Source organism: Symphalangus syndactylus, chromosome 2, assembly GCF_028878055.3.
Source record: "Symphalangus syndactylus isolate Jambi chromosome 2, NHGRI_mSymSyn1-v2.1_pri, whole genome shotgun sequence".
Taxonomy (NCBI): domain Eukaryota; kingdom Metazoa; phylum Chordata; class Mammalia; order Primates; family Hylobatidae; genus Symphalangus; species Symphalangus syndactylus.
In genome coordinates, this window is record NC_072424.2 from 101918418 (window position 1) to 101943527 (window position 25110).

The 25110-nt window shown below is 36.3% G+C and overlaps 1 protein-coding gene across 6 annotated transcripts in view; it reads left to right on the forward strand.

Annotated features, from left to right (window-relative positions):
* NKAIN2 (sodium/potassium transporting ATPase interacting 2) overlaps positions 1–25110 on the forward strand; it is a 1030776-nt gene that overhangs the window by 317741 nt on the left and 687925 nt on the right. Inside the window, exon 2 of one of the 6 annotated variants that reach the window (XR_010116565.1) lies at positions 8058–8121. The exons of the other annotated variants lie outside the window; for them this stretch is intronic. The gene's annotated coding sequence lies outside the window, so the exon portion shown is untranslated. The remainder of the gene's footprint in view (positions 1–8057; positions 8122–25110) is intronic. 6 annotated transcript variants of the gene reach the window in all.

The window sequence follows — 25110 nt, forward strand, 5'->3', positions numbered from 1 at the left end:
TCTGATTTCCCACACATGGAATTCTTCCATCAATTGTGGCTGAATCGATATGCTTGTATGAAGAAGGAGAGCCCAGGATTTCCTATTCTGCCATCTTGCTGACATCACTCTGCTACATTCTTGTATGATTAGTTTTGTAGGCATATATTTTTATGTCTCTTGGGTAAATACTAGGAATATAATTGTTGGCATACAGAGTAGGCATGTATTTAACACTGTAAGGCATCTTCCAATTTTTTGGAATGTTTGATTTTCACTCTGACTAGCAGTATATGAGATGTCCAGTTGCTCTGCATTCTAGCTAACATGTTGTGTTATCAGCGTTTTTAATTTCAGCAATAGTACTATGTGTGGAGTAAAATTTTTGAAGTCTTAATTAGCATTTTCTGGATTTATTTTTTATGGACATTGAGTAGGTTTATCATGATTGGATATTGTTTCAAGAGAAAGAGTGGTAAAAAGGATGGCATTAGGGACATTTGGCCTTATCAACTAAAAAGTAGTATTGTCCATTAACAGAAATGGGGATGACTGAAATATATGCAGGTGGGGGCAGGAAAAGGAATATAAAAAATTCAGTATTAGGTGTGTTAATTTTATATTCCTATTAGATAAGTCCAAGTAGAGATGTCAAGTAGGAGGTTGGCTATATGAGTTTAAGTTCAGGGAAATATCTATTTGAAGATCATCAGCATATAGATGTTAATAAAGCCATGAGATTTGGTGAGATCACTAAGGGAGGAATTGTAAGTAGAAAAGAGCTGAGAACTAAGCCCTGGACTCCTCCATAATTGGACCCATTAAAAGAAACCAGGAAAAGATTTTGAGATTAAGTAGCTGGAGAGGACAGAAGAAATGTGAGAATGTGACACTCAGAAGCCCAAGAAAGGAGAGCTTTCCATAGAGAGGTAGTGATTAATTGTGCCTGATGTTGCCCAAAGGGAGGATTCTGCTACATTCTTAGGGGACAAAAGGTTGTGGTCAGAGGGTGGGATGCTTGAAGCTATAATTATATTCAGTTCTAGTGATTAGTAATGTAAAGGTCTGGAGAATGATGATTGAGACAGTGGCTCTATTAGGCTGAAGGACAAGATCACAGGAAGAAAGGAATTTAAGAGACAGAAAGGTCAGTTTGTTGGAAGCATGTTGGAACAAGTGATACGCAATTGGAAAAGCTTTTTAAAAATGTGTGTGTGCGTATGTATTTGACAAGCAAGAATAATAGGCTAAATCTGTCAATATGTCATTTAATAAGATTAAAAAAGGAAATTTTGTATTGAGGTGCAATATATTAAATGCATCAGGAAAATAATTATTTAACATCAGGCTATACATATGGAATTTAATGGATTTAGTTGTAAACTTCGTAAAGCTTTGCCAATTAGATTCTTAATGATTTCCAATAAATTTTTTGAAAAAGGACTTACAAAAAACATGGTTAATCCTTATCTGTATTAAATAATTTCAGCAACCAAAGTAAGAAAGGCTGCTCCTCTTTACAAGCGTAGGTCAGCCACACATTAAATGTCATGTGCCTTCAAATATTCTATATTGAGCATATCAAAGGAAGAGAGACTAGGATTATGAGCAAAGTTCAAGCCTTATCACATGACTATAGTGTTGTCAAACAGACAATTTCATATATTTCCCTTGAGAAAAAAAAATTAGGGAAAAGTAAATGAGTGGCATTTTATATTCCTCCTTGAGCAGTAGTGACAGGAGAATGTAGAGATACCCCTGCTTGGCAGCATTAAGAATTTTTATATTTTAGTGATAGATAGCACTGCTTCATCAGCAATGTAATCCTTAAAAAATTTTGAAAATCAGTAAACGACTTAACTTTATGGTGAAGACTTATCACATTTTGTGGATTCTAAGACACCATCAATTACACCGTATACCATTATTTTATGTAGCAAACTGCCATTATAATTATGATATGCCATCATTTTTAAAACTCATTCTGATCTCAGAAATACTAAAATGTGAAAAAAGGGTTTTGGTATGTATTAGTGACATGTAGCAATTAAAAATTGTAGCTTCTCAACTTTTTGTTTTGAATAATGTTGGTGTCTTAGTGTGCTACGTATCTTTCACATAATCCAAATCCACAAAAATATATTTTTGAAAACACAGACTTTTTACTAAATATCAAATTCTTTTTTATATAAAATATTATGTTTTTATTATAGTTAGAAGATAGCTAATGCCTTCTCTGGATAACTTTTCAAAGCACGTTCAGCTCTTAGAAATCAGTAACAAAATTCTTATTGGGTTAATATCGGTTTTTCAGATAAAATGTTATTCTTCATTTGCTTCACTGATGCCGTGTCTTTTGACTATTAGTAACAAAATTAAGTCTATATAAAGAATATGTTAGAGATACCATGTATCCTAATTACTCCACCTGGGGTGCCTTCATCAGTTTGCTCTAAGTTGCTCTTTTGGCTGTGTTGTAAAGTAGTTCATACAGTTGTACCTTCTGGTTTATGGGTGAATTTTGTCAGTGCATTCTATCTTTATTTGTAAGAGTTCTTCCCTTGAAGTCAGATTAGGCTATCACGGGAACAGCATGGTTCTAAGGTGTTTGTGTAATGTTGATTAATGTGACATTGTATTGTAACTTTATGGTAATAATTTTTTATCGTTTAAAAGCATCTTGAATTCAAGATGTTTTAACTTTAATGCAGATTTTCTTATGAAGGATCCTAAAAACTTGGGTGCAATAATACTGCTGAAAAAAATTGTTTTTTTTTTTTTTTGTGTGTGTGTGTGAATATGCACCAGAAAGCTGGACTTTAACCTTAAGTAAATTTAGTGGAGAGCAAAGAAGTGGCACTTAATGAAAGTGCTATGGAGCAGCTATTTCTAACATCAAAACATCCGGTAACTTGTAAGCTTCATGGTTTTCTAATTACTGAATGCCGGCTACGTGTAACCATAGCCATTATATAATCATGTTTAAAGATGAGAGTAAAGGAAGTGGTAAAGATCTAGATAATATGTAATCTTATTCTGTTAATGTTTATGAATGATGCAGAAAAAATAATTTAAGAAAAACACTAAGCCATAGATATACTCTTTCACAGACAGCCAAGTAGTGAAGGCATTAGGTACAGGTCATTTTGGAAGTATGTACAGGAGAATACGGGATGGATACAAAGTTCTGCTTATTTCTTAAAGTAATTAGGTATAAAATGTTTTTTTACTTTGGATTATTAACCTTTCTAATTATTTGCCTTCCCACCAAGAAAGGCATGAGAGGTAAAGGTGGGATGAATCAATTTCATATCTTTCAATAGCAAATTTGAAATGAATTCAATTTTGGTTAAGGTAGAAAAACTTATTTCATAGAAAAATTCTGTGGGGAGGTCGAGGAGAAAAATTAATATTGTATTTGCATACCATAGTTAGGATCACAGATGAACTTCAGTGGTACCCAATTACCTATATCTAAGCAAAAGGTAAAGCCATCCTTCCTAAATGATCTGTTTGAGGCATTTGATAGCATCTTTCTCAATATTTTTGATTGTTCAGGAAGCACACAGTGAGGCAAAACGGTCAGCACAGGCAATGAATGAGACGGAAAGCTGACCTGAGCATCTGCCTGTGTTCTACTCTATTGTAATTTTAGTTGCATCAGTGTAATTCCATACTGGCATCACGCCCTCTTTCAGTTTATTTTGCATTGTCATATAAAGCTACCATTAAGGCATATACTCTGTCCTAAATCTCATTTGATCTCTAAGTAAAAGTTCTTAACATATGTAACAAACCTGTACGTTGAGCACATGTCCCTAAAACTTAAAGTATGATAATAATAAAAAAAGAAAATACGTAGATGTAATGGGTTATTACATTCAAATTAAGTTCAAATTATTTCATTATGATTTATGATTTAACTTGTGTTATGCAGTGATTCAATAGCTTTTCTTATTTTGTGCCTAGATTCATTATATTATTTTTTATAATCATATAATATTTATTCAATTTTATAAAAGCTGTCATTATAACACCATATTGAGTAAACTCCCATGTGCAGACATTAAAACAGTTAAAGCAGAAAAAAAAAAAAAAAAAAAAAAAACTATCAGGACAAGATGGCCATACCTTAGGAGGTTTGCTAACTAAACTAAGGGAATCTGGTTCTCTTTCTCCTCAAGATACAACCCCGTAGATAGCTGCAGATTTTTTTTCAACTGAGGTATTTGTGACATCAGAGTATTAGAGTATTTTCTTTCCTTCTTGTATTCTAGAGGTTTAAACTGAGCCCTGGGGATAAGGCATGATGCTATCATAAGAATAGATTCTTGTCACAGGGGCAGAAGGTTCAAATGTCTTTTCTTTCAGGTCTTTTTCTTTAGAACTGATACTCTCATTTATTTATATCCAATTTTAATTTAAAAAGAGGAGGTATGGCTAAAAATATGCACACATTGCAATAACATAAAATGAATTTAAAAATCAGAATAAAAAGGAAACAACACTAGGAAACTCAAATGAAGCCGAGATTAAATTTAGAAAGTAGAAAGGGATGCTCTGCAATGTAAATTGGAATATTGCAAGTATTGTCTTTAAATAATTTTTTCACTTCTAAATGAAGAGAAAACACATGATTATAAGATTTGAAGTGGTCGTGCTATTAATACTAATACCTTGGGAGAAAACAAAAACAATTTTTGCATTCCAGTTCTCATAGGGAGCACTGTGGTGAGGTTAACGGCATCCTCAATGATACCCTCTCCAGTGAGTACAATAAAAATTATTGTAGGCATTCTTCTTATTGTCTACATGTAATATAAGCCCAGGAGTGACAGCAACATGAAAACTCAGTAAAAAGCACGTTTATAAAACAGTGATCATCTGAAAATAGCCATCTCTGTGGACAGAGGTCTATAATTGTGTCATTTTGTTACTGGGATAAAAACTTAGAATATATAGAGAAGTAAATTGGCAAAGTCATCCTGTACAGGCCAGAGTAAATATTTTGGTTTTGGAGGTCATATGTTCTCCATCTCAACCTCTCAATTCTGCCTCTGTAGCATGAAAGAAACCATAGGTAATGTGTAAATGAATGGGTGTACCAATAAAACTTTAAACAATTAGATGGTGAGCCAGATTTGGTTCATGGACTGTCGTTTGCCAAATCTGATCTAGAGAAATAGGATTTTATTCACATTAGAGATTCATCTAGTCTGTAACTTCTCAGAACAAATTTTTAACAAATATTTGAAAACAAAGATTAGAAATTCAAGTACATCTTTGAAATTAAAGACCTGAAAGACATTCTATTACCATGTAAGGGTACTATATGATATAGCTCCCCAACCAGAAAGTGGTTGATATCTTCATTTAAAAAGTAAAGAATTTAACCAGAGTTACCTCACCTCTGAATAAGGAAGGATGAATGAGTGTAATTAATCGGGGAACATTTCCCCCTTGCCCCAAATTCTGCATTCTCCAGAATAAATGTATGTTCCTATGTGACTCATGGAAAGTACAATAATAAATCTTGTGCACCTGGGAATGATCACCCACCTACCAGATCTGTGAACACGAGCAAGTTTTTCTCACCTATTTTTAACTAAATCTCCTTATCAGGAAGTTGGGCATAATAATTTATTCCTCACAGGGTTGCTATAAGGCAAAATGTTTAGCCGTTAGATGAATGATTGATATGAATTGATAGATCATAGTTTGGGCCCTAAAGAACATGCCAGAACTCCCAAACTCTTTCATATGGGACTGTATCTAACCCATAGAAGTATTTGCTTTGTCCTGTGAAACGTGGACTGTATAAGTGTCTGTGATGCAAATGAGAAAAAAAATGGTAACTTTACATGAAAAAATAGATGTTAGGGAAAAGAAAAACAAGTAGATCTGACTGCCCTAGGCCTGCTGCATTGAATTAAAACAGTCCATTTGAGCAAGGCATGTGGCCTCCAGTGCGCACAGCTGCTACCAGACACCTGTCACCCTGGAGCTCAGACTGGGCTCTGCTACCATTCACAACTCAGCTTGTCCTGCTGTGTTGCTTTAGTAGTGTCCATAAGAAACAAATCCTTCTTGGTCCCATGTATATATCTTTTCTTTTTCTTTTGTATACCTGGTCTGCTTCATTTTTTTCTATTATGTGGTTCTTGTTAGTATCCCAGAGTAACGTAAAGTCAGGAGGTTATTAGTAGCTCTGTGATAAATGAATTATCTAGTTAAGTAAGCTTAGATATGCTTAAGGAAGCAAAGAAACCAGGTGTCTTCTGTGGGCCTCTCATTATCATTTAATATATTAATGAACAGTTTCAGTTTCCAAGATAAGAGTACACCATACAGCAATCTCCAACTCATTTTAACAAATACATTTTTAAAATTTTTATTTTAATGCCCTATATGTCATGACCACTTAACTATTGACCACATTTTTCCCATGGAATGTGGTTTGGAAACAATGCTATTTAAATCCTCGTAGATCTTGTAATTTTAAAATAAACATCCCAGATATATTTGTTGCAAATGGTATCCACCAATTACCTGATAATTGAACCTACTTTATAATATTACTGGATAATAATATTATCAAGAGTAATATAGTTAAGATTTATTGAATACTTATAGGCAACAGGTGAGCTCTTAGCTAGGTTATTTTATTTAATCTGCACAAAAATTCTGTAAAGTGGATTGTCTTATCCCTCTTCCATAAATGATAAAAATGAGGTAGAGTGAAGCTAAATAACTTGCTGGTCACTTAGCTGCCAAGTAAGACAACTAAAGTCTTTTACCCTTACTCTTAGCTGCTGGATTTCACTGCCTTGACTTCATGCAGTAAGAGTTGGAAACATATGCTCTAAATTATATCTAAATTAGATTGATCTTGGACCGTGTTTCTTCCTGTAGTAATGATACATAAATATTAACTGCCTATCGAAAATCACTTAAGCTTTTAAATATAAAACCTTAATACAAGTAGAAAAGTATACGTTAGATTTATTTTGTATTTGCTGGAACATATGGCTGGCTAATTCAGCAGATTCACCAATTTATAAGATTTAAAAAGAAGAGGTCATGAAACTTGATGCTTTTCAGTTTTAAAATGGTATACTATTTGATGAGAGTTTTTCCAAAGAAACTGATACTCGTGGTTCTAAGGCACAGACTTCTTTTACCAGTCCCTGAGGGTACTGATTAGTCCTAAACTGTTCTATATTTAAGGAAAGTGAAGGCCAAATAAAGATCAATAAAAGCTAAACCGAATGTTCCCGAAATCTTTTCTGCAAACTGATAGAAATTTAACAGTGGTTAGTAGAGAAGTAGATACGCCTAAACTCCCTTTGAACTCATGTAATCACTCCTCACCTTGCCCTGCCATCTTGTGTATAATTTGCCCAAGAGGTACAAACTTTTAATTTATTAAGGGGAAAAATATGACAGAGTTTTGAGACGATTTTCAATGAGGTCCGGCAATGATCTGTAAGTTGTAAGAAGCCATTTGTTTTTCAGTAGGTTGATGGAGAAGAAATACACAAAATAATTACAAAATATCACCACCCATAATTGATGATTATGCTATGTAAGTATATATATTTATAGTATATAGTACATAGGTATATCTATACATAACTAAATATATGTATACATACATGTTGTATTTCACTGATACCAAGATACTATTAATTATAATAATACACATCATTGACGCAATCAGAGTTTTTCAGAAAGAAGATAAGCATATCAAACATGCCAATTTTTGGAAGACACATTCAGGTTTCAGGAACTATCAGAATTGAAATGTGTCTTATGATTAAGTCTGTCTGGATTGCTCCCTATTCAGATGTAGGGGTTGATACAATGAAAGAAAAAGATAAGTTGTTCTAGGTAGCTAGGTAAAGGGCAAGGGTTGGTAGATCTGGGAAGCAAATTAATATTTTAGCATGCTGTGAAGTTTGTTTTAGAAGCTCTAAATTATGCGGGTCAAGTTCCAAGCCTTGTTGAATTAGTTGGGGTTGCCTTTAAATGGGTTACCCTCTAATCATGCCTTATTTGTCCCTCTGGTGTATTTACAGGTACTGAAGATGGATGGGGATCATTAGGTTTCTCTTATTATATTGTCCCACAAATATCTTAACCGTGAGTTTTTCAGAGTAATATTTTTCCATTTGTGTCTACAGGGTAATATATATTTGAAGAATTAATGACCATACATCAATGTTCATGTTTCACTAAGATTGTTTCATTTTCATCCAGAAAAAAGTTTTATTTTATGTAAATAATATGTATTTTTCTGGCTCTGAAAATGATGCATGGTATTGAAGACAACTTGGAAAATGTTGGTACAAAATAGATGACTTAAAGTCACCCATAATAGCACATTTACCTATAATGACGTAATTTGAAGTGTCCATTCTTCTGCTTTACATGTTTTTTGATACAAAATTGAGATCACATAGTATATATATATTTTTAATTATTTCCATTTAAAATGAACATTGTGAACATGTTATCTTTAAAACAAGATGTTTAGTCTGGGTAGATAAGAAAGCGTATGTTCAATAGTTCTATTCAATGAAATAATTGCTGCTTTTATACAAGTTAGACTCATAATTATCCATGTTATTAGACTGACTTCAGAGAGGAGAGTTTTATAGGCTATAGTTTTAAAGGAAACTTATTGTCATATAAAGCTCAACAAGGGGAAAGTAGACCTAATTGTCATATTTCTAACCTGTCACTGCATTGTGTGATACTGTATTACCATGAGCTCAGGTGGTCCTAGATGCTTGGAAATTTTAACAAAGGAAATTGTATAAATTGCAATGGATAAATTGCAACCTCAAATTTCATAGTATTTCTGAAAAAAAACAGAAAGACTCCCCATAATTTTAAATCATTGTCACAAATTTACATTTTCTTGACAGTCTCTGGTCCTTAAAGTTTAATAAGATAGTCCAAATTGATAAAACTCTGCCCCTGGTTGAAGAAGTTTCCATAGCGTGATGGTTTATTATTCTCTTCCCCCGAAGTATCTGGTATCTACATTCATGGTAAAGAACAACAACAACAATAACAATAAAACAGAAAGGAAATAAATATAAGAGAATTGCATAGAATTTTTAGAAATTAATTTAATACACTTGCTTGTAGCCAAAACGCCAATAAGTGATTAGAAATTAATTTAGTTAACATTATCTGTAGTATAAATCATTTTTCCTGTGATTTTAATCTCTATTGTGATAAATGTTAGGCATCATATTTCAAAATAAGGTTCCTTTTTTGAGCTTTGTTATTTAGAATCATACCTAGTATAAATGTAAGCTGTTACTGGATTGCCGAGGTACCTGGATTGCCGAGAATTATACCTAGTATAAATGTAGGCTGTTACTGGATTGCCGAGGAAATTCACTGCCTTTAGCCATTGGATTAATGTGTTAAAGGTCACCTTAAAAATTCCTGGTGCTGTGCAAATAATAGGTGCTCAGTGAATGCTTGACTGACTACCTGATGGAAGACTGCTCTAATAGGCTCCTGAAAGGAGGACGGAAATCTAGAGCATTGGAGGGGAGAAGGAGGCAGGAGCTTAGGATAACATGATTATGTGGGTGAGAGAGAAAGCCACTGAGACCAAAAAAGGAACCAAAAAGAAATTCCAGTATGTAAAGAGTAGCTAATTCTTGTTTTTCCCAGAGACAGTATTCTTTTTTCATACTATTTTCTGGTGATTTTCCTTTTACTGATATTATATCCTAGATATTTTATGAACCTTAAGAGGTTTTTGCATAGATGTGCATTTGTTGCACATTTGTAACAATAAGACTGTCATTTCAGAGATTTGTATCAGTCATCTAGTGATTGATAAAATAAGATATGAAACCTACTTTTGAGATTGGATGATGACATAATAAATGAAGTACCTTCTCATTTTAATTCTCATAATGACTTTGTGGTCTTAGTTATAAGTAAATATTGACCTCCTGAATCATATACTACCAAATGGCAGGAACTGGGCTCTTTAGCCTGTTTTATCCTTTCCTATATATAGTTGGATGACTCAGAAACACTCAAAACTGCAAGGAGATACTATTGCATTTTAAAACAAAGTTGATTGCCTAATCAATGTTAAGAGACATTGAGAGAGAGAGAAATCTAAGACTCCACTTTGGTTAATTGGATTGTCCAGTTGTTATCATAATGCAGGATACTGATTCATCAATATCACTGGCCTTTTAGGATGAGCCATCACAGTGCTCCACGTGCATTACTTTATTATGCCTTTCACACTAGATGATGCAGCTATGATGCTGTCATACTTGCTTGGTCTGCAAATGTTGACAATTACTGATTTTCTACAAAATAATGGTACCTATTAATCTCATGTTTTATTAATTTCTAATTTTAAAAAGCATGGGTTCAAGTGAAACATTACACTGGAAAAGATGTTTTATTTTTATTTATAATTGTGAAAGAGAAGATTTTATAGCACCTGCAACTGTCTATCACAATATGCAGCTTCATTGTCTTTTCTTGATTTCCAGTAGTTACCTCAATAAATCACTTATTTTTAATGTCATTTATGAAGAGTATATAAATTATTCTCTTCCAGTTACAACACAGCATTAATGGGAAATTGTTAATGGGAACTTGAATCATATAAAGTATCTAGAATTTCAAAATGACAAATCTATTATTTATTATGAATAATAATCCTGCAGATTAATATAGCTACTTCTTTTTTCTTTTTACAAAATGTTAATCATTCAGCCTAATTCTTTGCACAGTAGAAGAGGAGACAAATGTTGAACAAGATAAAAATGTGAATTTTGAAAGATGTCTTCTACTCCTTTCTACATATAGGATCATTTCTCACTTTGTGAACCATAACAGAATAGAATTAAAAATAATTATTAGTATTATGCCTGTCTTTGTATTGATTTTTCTTCTTTGTGTCTCTTATGCATCACTACATGATTTAGTAAATATTGTTCTCCTGAATCAAGATATGCAGATGATATTTGCTTTGGAAGTATTACAGAGGTAGAGGTTGATGGATCTGGACTTTTCATCATTGTGTGCAGTTGGCTATTCTTTTCAGTGTTGCCACTATCACCTTTTCCTCTATGGACTTATAACTAGAGCTAATATTGTAGAGTCCATTTCTGCACTTATTCAAATAACAGGTCATAGGTAAATATGAACTTTAATAAGTGCACAAATTTCATTGTGTCACTGAAAAATTATTTTCAATTTGATTGACATTTGCAAATAGGAGGCCATACTTACTTGAACATCACCTATAGATGAGTCTTGTTCTACCTGCTTGGTTGTTAAGTCTAAATATTTTTAAATAACAGTGGCTATACAGGATATAGATAAAAGTCCTTTCCATAAATAAACAAATGTATACAAGAGTATGTTTGATTATTTTATGAGGATTTTACAACAGCATTCCAGGATTCAGTTTCAAATCAGTTCTCTCTTTCTCTCTCTGGGGGCTTGCATGTATAAACAGACATGCACATGAGTGCACACTGTGGATGTGGATTATTTCATTTTACCTGCATGAAACATTGTCTGTAGTGTACTCTGTTCCTCTTTATTCTCTTCTATAAATCTCAAATTACTCTTTAATATGTGTTTATGAGCCATCAATTTTTATCTGCTCCATATTTTAAGAAGGCAAACACAGTTAAGTCAAAATGACTAATGGGATGGTGGGGAAAAGTATGGGCTGATAAAAATTAAATAGGAAACAAATGATTCCTCTTCAGAGCCGTCCTTTTAATATGGCCAATGAATAAAAAGCAGCATTCTAAAACATTTCTTTTAATTAAATTTTGTAATAAAGATATATACCCCTCTGCTTTCCAAGCCACATGTTATCTATACTATGCTTCAGCAGGCACTAACAATTCAAGAGAAGTTTTAAGCTCTAGAACCTTTTACAGAAGCATAGGAGTCTTATTTCACAGGTTTTTAAAGTGTTATACATAGTTTTTGCCAAAACACAAAAGATAATCATTGGCAGAAATCTACTGTGTTTTCATCCTCTTCTGTGAATATTATTTCACCTCACTACTCTCCCCTGACAACACTACATTCTCAGGAGCATTCACAAGCCACTTGTCATCCTTCCTTTGTTCCCTTCCAGGTCACACTCCCCTAGAGCTCTTGAAGTGTTTCGCTCTTGGCTCATCATCACCCTCTTCACCACTACTCTTGTTTTAATTACTGGTGATTTCAACATTGTGATAGATGATCTTTCTAATTATCTGGCTTCTCAGGTGGGTCTCCCTGACCCACTGCCCTGCAATTATCTGTCCTTCATCCTAGCTCAGGCACCCAGCCCATGATCATTTCCTGCAACCACTCTGTATTCTCAATTTCAAATTGCCTAATTTCCATCCACAATACTGTCTTTCTTTTTCTTTTGATATTTAAAAAGATAACTGTAGAATATATAATTTTATTTTGACTAAGTGTTATTGTAACTCCTAACAAATATTTTTATTATTATTATTATACTTTAAGTTTTAGGGTACATGTGCACAATATGCAGGTTTGTTACATATGTATCCATGTGCCATGTTGGTTTGCTGCACCCATTAACTCATCATTTAGCATTAGGTATATCTCCTAATGCTGTCCCTCCCCCCTCCCCCCACCCTGCAACAGTCCCTGGAGTGTGATGTTCCCCTTCCTGTGTCCATGTGTTCTCATTGTTCAATTCCCACCTATGAGTGAGAACATGCGGTGTTTGGTTTTTTGTCCTTGCGATAGTTTACTGAGAATGATGGTTTCCAGTTTCATCCATGTCCCTACAAAGGACATGAACTCATCATTTACTCTAGCTCCAAAAATGTTTCAGTCACAACTGGAATCTGATTCTATCGTGTTTTCACTTCCTCTTGTCCTCACCTTGTAGCAAATGTGCCACAGGTCCCTAGTCCATTGTATTTCCTACTTATACAGAAGACATTTTTTTCTTGATTATTCAAATCTCTGCCATCTCTTCCTTCATTCTTCTTCTTACTTGGCTAACTTGCTTCTTGCCTCACTGAGAAAATTGAAGGTATCCTAAAACTTTTACAAACTTTCATCATCACATTTAAACATCTATCTGCAACTTTATCTACTATTGATGAATTGTCCATGATCTTATTGAAAGCCACCTCTTCCAAATGTCAATGAGAACCAGTCATCCCTACTGGAGGACACTGATTTAGCCATTCAGTATTGCCCAATCCTTCATTACAGAGAGACAAATAGCTGGGCACTGTAGCTCACACCTGTAATCCCAGCATTTTGGGAGGCCAAGGTGAGAGGATCACCTGAGCCCAGTCTGGGCAACACGGTGACATGGCAACATGATGAAAATTCAATGCAAGCCTGGGCAACATGGAAAAATCCTCTCTACAAAAAATACAAAAATTAGCTGGGCGTGGTAGCATGTGCCTGTAGTCCCAGCTACTCTGGGGACTAAAGTGAGAAGACTGCTTGAAACCAGGAAGTTGAGGCTGCAGTGAGCCATGCCACTGCACTCCAGCCTGGGTGACAGAGTGAGACCCTGTCTCAAAAAACAACTCAATAGACTTGCTCCTGAGTTATTTTTAAAAATCAAGATCAGTTTCACAGCTGTGAAGGATGATATGATATATGTTTCTGAATTAGAATAATACATATATATATATATATATAGAGAGAGAAGAAAATATTATATAAATAAGTTCTGAATTGTGTGTTATAGACTTAACATTAGGGCATCAGTGATGTAAGAACTATTCAGAAATGGCTTCCAGGTAAGACCTGAGCTGTGCATTCATGGATAGAGAGATTTTGATATGTGGAGAGAAAATTAAAGCAGCTGTCCCAGGCAAGGGAACACAACATAAGCGTGTGTGCACATGTACAAATGAGCTGGTGTAGTCACGGTTCAGAGAAGAAGCCTGACTAACTAGTATAAAGGCTTCACGAGATTGTTCGGAAAGAGAGATCATAGAGAAAGATTCTTAGAACCCGCTTCGTGATGGCCTTGACGTTGAGGCCTAATTAGAGACGACAGTAGAATAGTCACATGGAAATATTTACTAGTTAATTTTGTATTTTCAGAACTGAGATTGGATAATAGAATACACTGATTTTCATCTCTTCTTTGTTTTTATACTTAGAATCTTCCAAACTGAGTTCACATGCCATATTTTAGGAAGGAGGAAAAAGACATATTGAGGGCTTTGAGGCTGATGGTTTGGTGAGCAGAGGGGAAAAGCCTGGGCACATCCGAACTTGTACTCACTCATTAAGTGAGATGCAGGAGGGACTGGCCTGGTCAGCAGAGGAGGCTGTCCCTGTGAGCAGGCTCACACTCAGGTTCAGTTTATATTTCTGCCAACCTATGCTTCAAGGTATCAGAAGGAGACAGAAGGCCCCATCAGAGAGTGAGGAGGTCAATGGTTGCTATTCCTTTTTTTTTTTTTTTTTTGATGGAGTCTTGCTCTTGTTGCCCAGGCTGGAGTACAGTGCACGATCCTGGCTCACTGCAACCTCCGCCTTCTAAGTTCAAGTGATTCTCCTGCCTCACACTCCCAAGTAGCTGGGATTACAGGCAAGTGCCACCACGCCAGACTAATTTTTTTGTATTTTTTGTAGAGATGGGGTTTCACCATGTTGGCCAGGCTGGTCTCAAACTCCTGACCTCAGGTGATCCGCCCACCTTGGCCTCCCAAAGTGCTGGGATTACAGGCGTGAGCCACCACGCCTGGCGCATGGTTGCTATTTTATGTGTTGGCAGTTGGGAGACCTGACAGTCATTTTTCTCCTAACAAACCAGGTCTTCACCTCACCTAAGGACATCTGATGCTGTTGTTAGCATAGAAATCTCATACCTGCATTATGGTGCCTTGAAATTTTCTGATGATGGAAATGTTCTATAATATAGATAGCTATTGAGCACTTGAAATTGGCTAGTCCAACTGAGGAGTGAAGCATTTCATTTTATTTTAATTTATTTAAATTTAAATCTAAATAGTCACATGTAGTTATGGGCTACTAAATTTGATAGGGCAACTATAGAGCTAACCTCTATTTAATATTTATTGGGTGTGTCATGTGCCTGGCCTAATCTAAGAACTTTATATGTACCCTTAATATTAACTATTTGAATTTCTATAATAATCACAAGGATTAAGCATTCATATTTTCCCCATTATAGTAATGAATGAACTGGAGTAAAGAGAGGTTTAGCATAGGAAGGAAATAGCAAAGTTGGGATTTAAACCTAGTTAGTATATTTTCAGAGCTGTGTCTCTCCATCTTTAAGTTCTAAGTTAATCTTGTTCTTCTTTCTTGCTGACATTCATACATTTATTCCTGTATGTTATTACTATGTTCATTTATCTATAAAATATGTCAATCTTTCTTCTTGAGGTATTATATTTTTCTCCCTTACCACTGCCACTAAAATAGTGCAGACTCACTTAACGTGTGAATGTCTGAATACGTTTCTGATCATCATCCTACCACCCCTCTAAACAAGTGCCAGTGAAACTCTGGTGTGCACAGAATCACATGGAATACCGGTGGTTGTTTCTGATACACGAGGCTCAGGGTGAGGCCTGAGAATTTGAATATCTAATAAGTCTCCAGGTGGCACTAATACTGCTTGCCTGTCTGGAGCCACCCTTTGTGACCCTGTACTCTACCTTGCAAGTCTACTGCCAGGCTCATTGACTTTAAGATAGAATTGTCAGCACTTTTTGGATTCTTTCACTGAAAGACATAACTTTTCATCATTATTTTTGTTTTTGTATGTTGTAGAAATATTGAATTATCTTTTTGTCAAGAGTTGAAAATCCAACTAAAAATAATACAGGAAAGAAGGAGGAGAAAGGGAAGAAGGAAGGGAAAGAAGCAAGAAAATAAAAAAAAAGAAAATTGGTTTATGTAACTGAAAGCCCAGACATAGATCACCCTCTAAGATTTACGCTGAGAGTGCCATCAGGTGCCCATCAGGACAGATGTGCCCACAAAGCTATGGAGACCACAATAATATTTGAAAAAATTAAATGCATATGGCTATTATTGGAATGTCTTCATTTTTTCACAAAGGACATCAATGTTTCACATGTATTGTTTTACATATTTATATCACCATCCTCAGTTGAAGACTTTAGAGTTTAATACTCCAGAATTAGGACAACAGCAAATGGCATTAAGGTTTTGTCACTCATTTCTTTTTTCCTTCTGAACAGCAATTTTTTTTTTTTTGAGATAGAGTTTCCCTTTTGTTGCCCAAGCTGGAGTGCAATGGCGTGATCTTGGCTCACTGCACTCTCCACCTCCTGGGTTCAAGCGATTCTCCTGCCTCAGCCTGCCAAGTAGCTGGGATTACAGGCACTCGCCACCACGCCCAGCTAATTTTTTGTATTTTTAGTAGAAAAGGGATTTCACCACATTAGCCAGGCTGGTCTTGAACTCCTCACCTCAGGTAATCTGCCTGCCTCAGCCTCCCAAAGTGCTGGGATTATAGGCGTGAGCCACCACACCTGGCACTGAAGAGCATTTTTTTTTACTTTTTTTAATGCACATGATCTCATGTACAATATGGTAGTGATGATAGTTTTCTCAGCTTCAGGCTTACATGATTTAGTTTCTGCAGTCTAAGTGAAAAGAGCATTGCTGTTTTCCAGTATAGTAAAATTCCATGATTAATTCTAGTGGGCTCAGCTTTAGTCTCATGCTTACCCCTCTAGAGTAGCTGGGGTTAGGATAAGGGAGTATTTCCTAGATGGAAAATGTGAGAAAGGTGGCTACCCAAGGTAGAATTTGGATCCCATTACCCAGGCAAAGGGGATGGTATTTTGGACAACAAAAGCACCAGAGATCTACTCCCCAGGGTATGAACCAAAATCATGTTTTGAACTGCAACTTTGATAATGTGCTTTTCATCTGAAACACAGTGGCCTTATAATTACCTCATTAGAAAGGGCTATCAATAATTCCTGTTGTGTCTCGAAAACCTCATCCATGAAAACTGTTACAAACATCTGCCCCTAATTAATGTTTTTTATTTTATTAACTACTGTGATATTTTATTAAAATATTTCTTATCTGTACTAGATAATAAAATAATTGTAAATATGTATATTTGCTCTTTTTCTTTTGTATTTGCAAGCATTTGTAGATAGGAATTGTTTTAATGCATTACTATATCATATAGATATGGTAAGTGAATTTAACGTTTGCCCTTTTTTTTTTTTGGTAGAATGTTAATCTTTAGTGTGTAAATCCAATACTTAAGACCAATCTTCATGCTCGTTTTTACTTTGTTTGAATTATTTTTTGACAGAAGTAATCACCTATCTTTTAGGATTTTTTTTTAAAGAAAATAATTGTGTTTATGTAAAAATGAATAAAGTAATTACCTGGAAAGTAGAAAACAATTTATGTGTTCCAGGTAATGATGGATGGAAAATAGGTATAGGGGATCCCATCTGGGAAGTAAGTCAGGAAAATTCCCATGGTAGCAAAACACAAAACCAAACTGCTCGTTCAGGTAGCAACAAGGGACCTGTGCACTCCAGCACTGAGCAGTCCTGTCTTGGCCTGGTGTCTGTTGAGGTCCTATTAAATTTTGCTGAAGACAGTCAATACTAACAAAGACACACAAAGAACTGCTAGCTATTACTTTCCATGATTTTTAGAATATCTTAAAGTTATAAATCAGAATTAGTTTACCCTCCACGAGAAAATTTTATCTGAGTTGGGTTTTGTTGTTGTTGTTGTTTGTTTGTTTTTTTGACACAGTCTTGCTCTGTCGCCCAGGCTGGAGTGAAGTGACATGATCTTGGCTCACTGCAACCTCTGCCTCTGGGGTTCAAGTGGTCCTCCTGCCTCAGCCTCCTCAGTAGCTAAGACTATAGGTGCATGCTGCCATATCCGGCTAATGTTTGTATTGAGTTGGGTTTTAAAATGGTATCTGGCTTTATCAGGAGAAGACAGTGAATAGGAGGCAGGGTTAACATGCATCTCCCACTTGGCCAGACAGAACAGTGTATGGAAATTCACACTGTGAACTTTGTTCCAATAACCACCACAGGAATGAACCAGGAAAACCAAAAGAATTCAGATCCTTTGAAAGAAATGCTATGCTACTGCAAAATCAGCGAGACAGGCAAAAAACTGTGAGTTCCCAAAGTGTGAGAAGGGGAAAACCTGCCTCCAAACACACATCTCCACTGGGGAATCTGAAAATCCAGATCACAGAAGAAGGATTTAACCTTACCTAGAGCTGGAATGGATTTAGGGAGCTGTGTGAAATATAAAAGTAGTAGCAGCAGTGGAAAGAGCCTTGTAGGCACTCCCAGTCTCCAGCTTGAGCCCAGGGAAGGCATCCCTGACTATATCTCACAGGGTTCCTTGGGGTAGGCAACCAGAGGAATTAGGGAGGGCTTGCAAGGTAAAAGAAGCTTCTGGGTGAATTTTGTGATCATTTCCACTAGGCACACACTTCCTTGAGCAGAATCTGGGGGATGAATGGTAACTGCTGCAGACCTGAGCACAGGAGCCACTGCCATCGTGAGCAGATGGGGAGGGAGGAGAGGTGTGGCCTGAAGGCCATGCTTGCTTTCTCAGAAGGGTAGCTTATGGCCTGGGGCAGGTTTGAGTTCTGCCTGCAGGTTGCCTGAATCAAAACTCAGCACTGTTAATGGGGCACTGCAGGAGCAAGATTGACCTTGCCCACTGAATGAGAGCTGAGTGAGGCCTTTCACTACCATCTATCCCCCACTTTTCTGGTGAACTATACTGCACAGCAGAGGCAGCCATAATCCCCTTTGGAACATAAACCCATTGGCCTGAGAACCATACCCCTTTCCCCCACAGTGGCTAGCAAGCTCTCTCCAAGGAGAGTCTGAGCTCAGACCCGCCTGACCCTGGCCAAATTAATGGTATTTCTCTACCTGTCCCAGTAGCTGAACACAAAAGACATAAACTCTGGAGAGCTTTATGGCCCTGACCATCACCTGAGAAACCAGAATACTTCCCCTGGGTAACTTAGGGCAACCTCAAATCCCACTGCTAATACCACAGCTGGTGCTCTCTTGAAAAAACCACCTCATGGCTGGAAGCCAACCAACTCAGGCCATTACAGCAACTCATGACAGAATAACACTGGTCCCAGGAAGGAGAAAACAACAGTTAATACCACTGTCTACAATATCCTGGCTAACCGGAGGTCCTGAGTCTGTCCATGTGAAAACTTCACTGTTAGCATAACCAACATTTGGGAAGGCCAACACAATAAACCTAGCTACAACCAAAGATTCTCGCAGAATTTACATCACCCCCGGCCACCTCCACCAGGGCAGGTGTTAGTATCCACAGCTAGGAGACCTGAGGACTGGTCACATCACAGGACTCTTTGCAGACGTTCCCTGGCACCAACACAGAGCCTGGTAGCCCCACTGGGTGACCAGACCTGAAAGAGCAATAATAATCACTACAGTCTGGCTCTCAGGGAGCCCCACCTCTAGGGGAAGGGGGAGAGCACACCACATCAAGGCATCACACCATGGGACAAAACAATCTGAACAGTGTTCCTCAAGTTTCATGTCTTTCAGCTGGTGAGTCATTTCTCGCAACAGAGACACAATTGCAGTACTGGGCGCAGGAGGGAAAGTCTGCACCTCTACCCCAATAGACCAGCTTCTGTGATCATGAAGGGCCTTGGAGAAGGGGTACTTGTTCCCTCCAGGCACTCCACTAAAGACACAGTTGGGGCTTGCCCCACAGGAAAGCAGCATGGAGGTACCTATAGACAACCTTCCTAGAACAATTCAGGGTGACTGCAGGTACACCCTCCAGACTCAGGCCTGCATGAGAGGCAGAGTCACAGTTCCTCCCTACTTGGGACTTCAACAGTCCTGTAAATGAAAAGAGGTGCCTGTCTGATCTGAATACCTGAAACACTAGGACAAAAGTGAGGCTGTGAGGTAAATGGCTTTCCTGCTGACCTGGCAAGGGGAGCTGAAGTAGCTCCCACTCTTCACTCTGATAGAACCTCAGCACATCTAATTGAGAGCTCCCCCAGCCACCCTCCTCAAGACTGGGACCTCGGCCCACTGTTGGGTATTACATCTACCCACCTGCCTTAGCCACAACTAGTGCCTACCCAGGGATACATTCCCTATTGGATTGAAGCCCAGGTCATCAACTCAATAAATAAAACACCAGGAAAAAATTAAATAAATAAATAAACTATACATCACAAGAGAACAAGATATGCTTCAAGAGATCCCCATCATTACAACTCCATAGGAGACAGTGAACTTACCCACACATCAAGAATATAACTGCTACAAGTAGCATCAGGGAAAATCAGCACACAAGACTCTATAACTAAGGAACTCATAGAATCTTCACCCCTAGAAGCACTAATAATCAAATTAGGCTAAAATAAACATTAAAGTCTGATCCTTAAGAGGGGAAAAAAGAGATTTAAATTAAAAAAATACAGTCCAATTAAAAATAAATTCAAGAACAGTTTGAAGAAATAGCCTACTCCAATGAGAAGGAACTAAAGTAATTTTGGTAATATGACAAAACAGAGTTCTATAACACCCCCAAAAGATCACGCTATCTCCCCAGCAATTGATCTAAACCAAGAAGAAATCTCTGAATTACCAGATAAAGAATTCAGAAGACTATTAAGCTACTTGAGATACCAGAAAAAGGTGAAAACCAACTTAAAGAAATGAAAAAAAAAAAAAATATTCAGGATGTGGATGAAAATTTTCCAGAGAAACAGATATCATTGCTTTTCATAAAGACAAAACAGTCACAACTTCTGGAAAGAAAAGACACACTTAGGAAAATACAAAATGCAGTGAAAAGATTCAACAGTAGACTAGAACAAGTGGGAGAAAGACATTCAGAGCTTGAAGACAAGGCTTTCAATTAACCCCATCAGACAAAGAACAAAGCCTCCAAGAAATTTGGGATTATGTTAAATGGCCAAACCTAAGAATAATTGGTGTTCTTAAGGGCATGGTGGCTCATGCTTGTAATCCCAGCACTTTGGGAGGCCAAGGCGGGTGGATCACATGGTCAGGAGTTCAAGACTAGCATGGCAAATATGGTGAAACCCCATCTCTACTAAAAATACAAAAATTAGCTGGGCATGGTGGTGCATGCCTGGAGTCCCAGCTACTTAGGAGGCTGAGGCAGAAGAGTTGCTTGAACCCAGTAGGCAGAGCCTGCAGTGAACCAAAATTACACCACTGCACTCCAGCCTGGGCAACAGAGCAAGACTCTGTCTCAAAACAAAAACAAAAACAAACAAAAAGTTTGGTAAACTTATCTGAGGGAATAATTGAGGAAACTTCTCTGGTTTCCCTAGTGATCTAGATATCCAAATACAAGAAGCTCAGAAAACTAACTCCTGGGAAATTAATTGTGAAAAGATTATCACCTAGGCATACAGACATCAGATTATCTAAAGTCAAGATGAAGGAAAAAAATCTTAAGAGCTGTGAGGCAAAAGTATCAGGTAACCTATAAAGGAAACCCTATCAGATTAACAGCAGATTTCTAGGCAGAAGTCCTACAGTCCAGAGGGATTGGGGTCCTATCTTTAGACTCCTCAAACAAAATAATTGGCAGCCAGTTAGCCAAGAATTTTGTATCTGGCAAAAGATAAAGTCACAAACAAATGCTGAGAGAATTCGCCACTACCAAGCCAGCCTGACAAGAAATGCCAAAGGGAGTTCTAAATCTTGAAACAAAACCTTGAAATACACCAAAACGAACCTCCTTAAACCGTAAATCTCACAGAGTCTATAAAACAATTACTCAATGGAAAAAAAAAACTAGGCAACAACTAGCATGATGAATAGAACAGTACCTCAAATCTCAATACTAATATTTAATGTAAATGGCCTAAATGCTCCACTTAAAAGATACAGAATGGCAGATGGAAAAAAATTCCACCAACCAAGTATCTGCTGTCTTCAAGAGACTCACCTAACACATAAGGACTCACATAAACTTAAGGTAAAGGGGTGGAAAAAGATATTCCATGCAACTGGAAACCAAAATCAAGCAGGAGTAGCTATTCTTATATCATACAAAACAGACTTTAAAGCAACAATAGTAAAAAAAAAAAAAAAAAAAAAAAGATATTATATAATGATAAAAATATTATTCCAACAAGAAAATACCACAATTCTAAATATATATGCACCTAATACAAGAGTTCCCAAATACATAAAACAATTATTATCAGAAATTTAAGAAAATTGAAATCATATCAAGTAACATCTCAGACCAAAGTGGAATAAAACTGCAAATTAACTCCAAAAGGAACCCTCAAACCTATATAATTATATGAAAATTAAGTAAACTGCTGAATGATCCTTGAGTCAACAGTGAAATCAAAATGGAAATTTAAAAATTCTTTGCACAGAACAATAAAAGTGATACAACTTACCAAAACCCCTGGGATACAGCAAAAACGTTGCTAAGAAGAAAGGCCATAGCATTAAATGCCTACATCAAACAGTCTGAAAGAGCACAAATAGACAACCTAATGTCACACCTCAAGGAAACAGAGAAACAAGAACAAACCAAAGCCAAACCCAGCAGAAAAAAAGCAATAACAAAGATCAGAGCAGAAAAAAATGGAATTGAAACAAAAAAACACAAAAGATAAATGAAACAAAAAGATGATTATTTGAAAAGATAAACACAATTGATAAACCATTAGCAAGATTTACCAAGAAAAGAGAAGATACAAATAAGCTCAATAGTAAACAAAATGGGAGATATTACAACCAGTACCACAGAAATACAAAATATCATTCAAGGCTACTATGAATATCTTTATATGCACAATCTTGAGGAGATGGATAAGTTCCTGGAAATACACAACCCTCCTAGATTAAATCAGGAATAAATAGAAACTCTGAACAGACCAAGAACAAGTAGTGAATTGAAACTAATTAAAAAGTTGCCAACAAAAAAGTCCAGGACCAGATGGACTCACAGCTGAATTCTATCAGGGTTTAAAGAACTGGTACCAATTCTACTGAAACTATTCCAAAGATGGGGATAGAAGAAATTCTCCCTAAATCACTCTATGAAGCCAGTATTATCGTAATACCAAAACCAGGAAAGGAAATGACAAAAAGAAAACTACAGACCAATATCCTTGATGAACTTAGGTGCAAAAATCCTCAATAAAATACTGGCTAACCAAATCCAACAGCATCTCACAAAGATAATATGTCATGATTAAGTGGGTTTTATACCAGGGATGCAGGGATGGTTTAACATATGCAAGTCAATAAATGTGATACATCACATAAACAGAATTAAAAAAAAAAAGTCATGTGGTCATCTCGATAGATGTAGAGAAAGCATTTGACAAAATCCAGCATCTCTTTATGATGAAACCCTCAGCAAAATTGGCATAGAAGGGACAGGAACATACTTCAAAGTAATAAAAGCCATATATGACAGACCCACAGCTAATATCATACTGAATGGGAAAATTGGAAGTATTCCCGCCTGAGAATTAGAATGCGACAAGGATGGCCACTTTCAGCAATTCTATTCAACATAGTACTGTAAGTCCTAGCCAAAGCAATCAGACAAGAGAAAGAAATAAAGGGCATCTAAATTGGAAAAACAGAAGTCAAACTGTCACTGTTTACTGATATTATTGTATACTTAAAAAGGCCTAAAGACTCATCCAAAAGGCTTCTAGATCTGATAAATGAATTCAATAAAGTTTCATGGTACAAAGTCAATGTAGACAAATTAGTAGCAGTGCTATACACCAACAACAACCAAACTGAGAATTAAATTAAGAACTCGATTTTTTTTTCAACAGCTGGAAAAAGTATAAATGACTTAGAAATGTACTTAACCAAGAAGGTGAAATCTGTCCACTAGGAAAACTACAAAACACTACTAAAAGAAATCATAGATGTCAAAAACAAATGGGAACACATCCCATGATCACGGACCCATAGAATCAATATTGTGACAATGACCATACTGCCAAAAGCATTCTACAAATTCAGTGCAATTCCTATCAAAACACCATCATTATTCTTCACAGAACTAGGAAAAAAAAAACTATTCTAAAATTCATATGGCACCAAAACAGAGCCCACATAGCCAAAGCATTACTAAGCAAAAACAACAAATCTGGAGGCATCATTTTACCTGATTTCTTGCTATATTACCAGACTATAGTTACCAAAACAGCATGTTACCAATAAAAAGATAGGTAAATAGACTAATGGAATATAATAGAAAACACAGAAATAAGTTCAAGTACTTAAAGCCAACTGATCTTTGACAAAGCATACAAAAACACGTAAAGTCGGAAAAGGACACCCTATTCAACAAATAGTGCTGGGAAAACTGGCAAGCCATATGTAGAAGAATGAAACTTGATCTTCATTGTTCATCTTATACAAAAATCAACTCAAGATTGATCAATGGCCTGAATCTAGAACTGAAACCATAAAAATTCTAGAAGATAACATTGGTAAAACTCTCGTAAGCATTGTCTTAGGCAGAGAATTAATGACCCAGAGCCCAAAAGCAAATGCAACAAAAACAAAAATAAATAAATGGGACCTACTTAAACTAAAAAACAAAGAAATAATCTGCAGAATAAATAGACAACCCACAGAGTGGGAGAAAATATCTGCAAACTATGCATCCAACAAATGACTAACATCCAAAATCTAAAAGGAACTCAAACAAATAATCTTATCAAAAAAGGGGGGCAAAGGATATGAATAGACAGTCTCAAAAAAAGATATACAAATGGCCAACAAACATGAAAAAATGTGGAACATCACTAATTATCAGGGAAATGAAAATTAAAACTACAATGAGAAACCACCTTACTCCTTCAAGAATAGCCATAATTTTAAAAATAAAAAAATAATAGATGTTGGCATGGATGTGGTGAAAAGTATGGAACACTTCTACACTGCTGGTGGGAATGTAAGCTCATACAAACACTATGGAAAACAGTATGGAAATTTTTTAAAGAACTGAAAGTAGAACTACCATTTGATCCAGCAGTCCCACTACTGGGTATCTATCCAG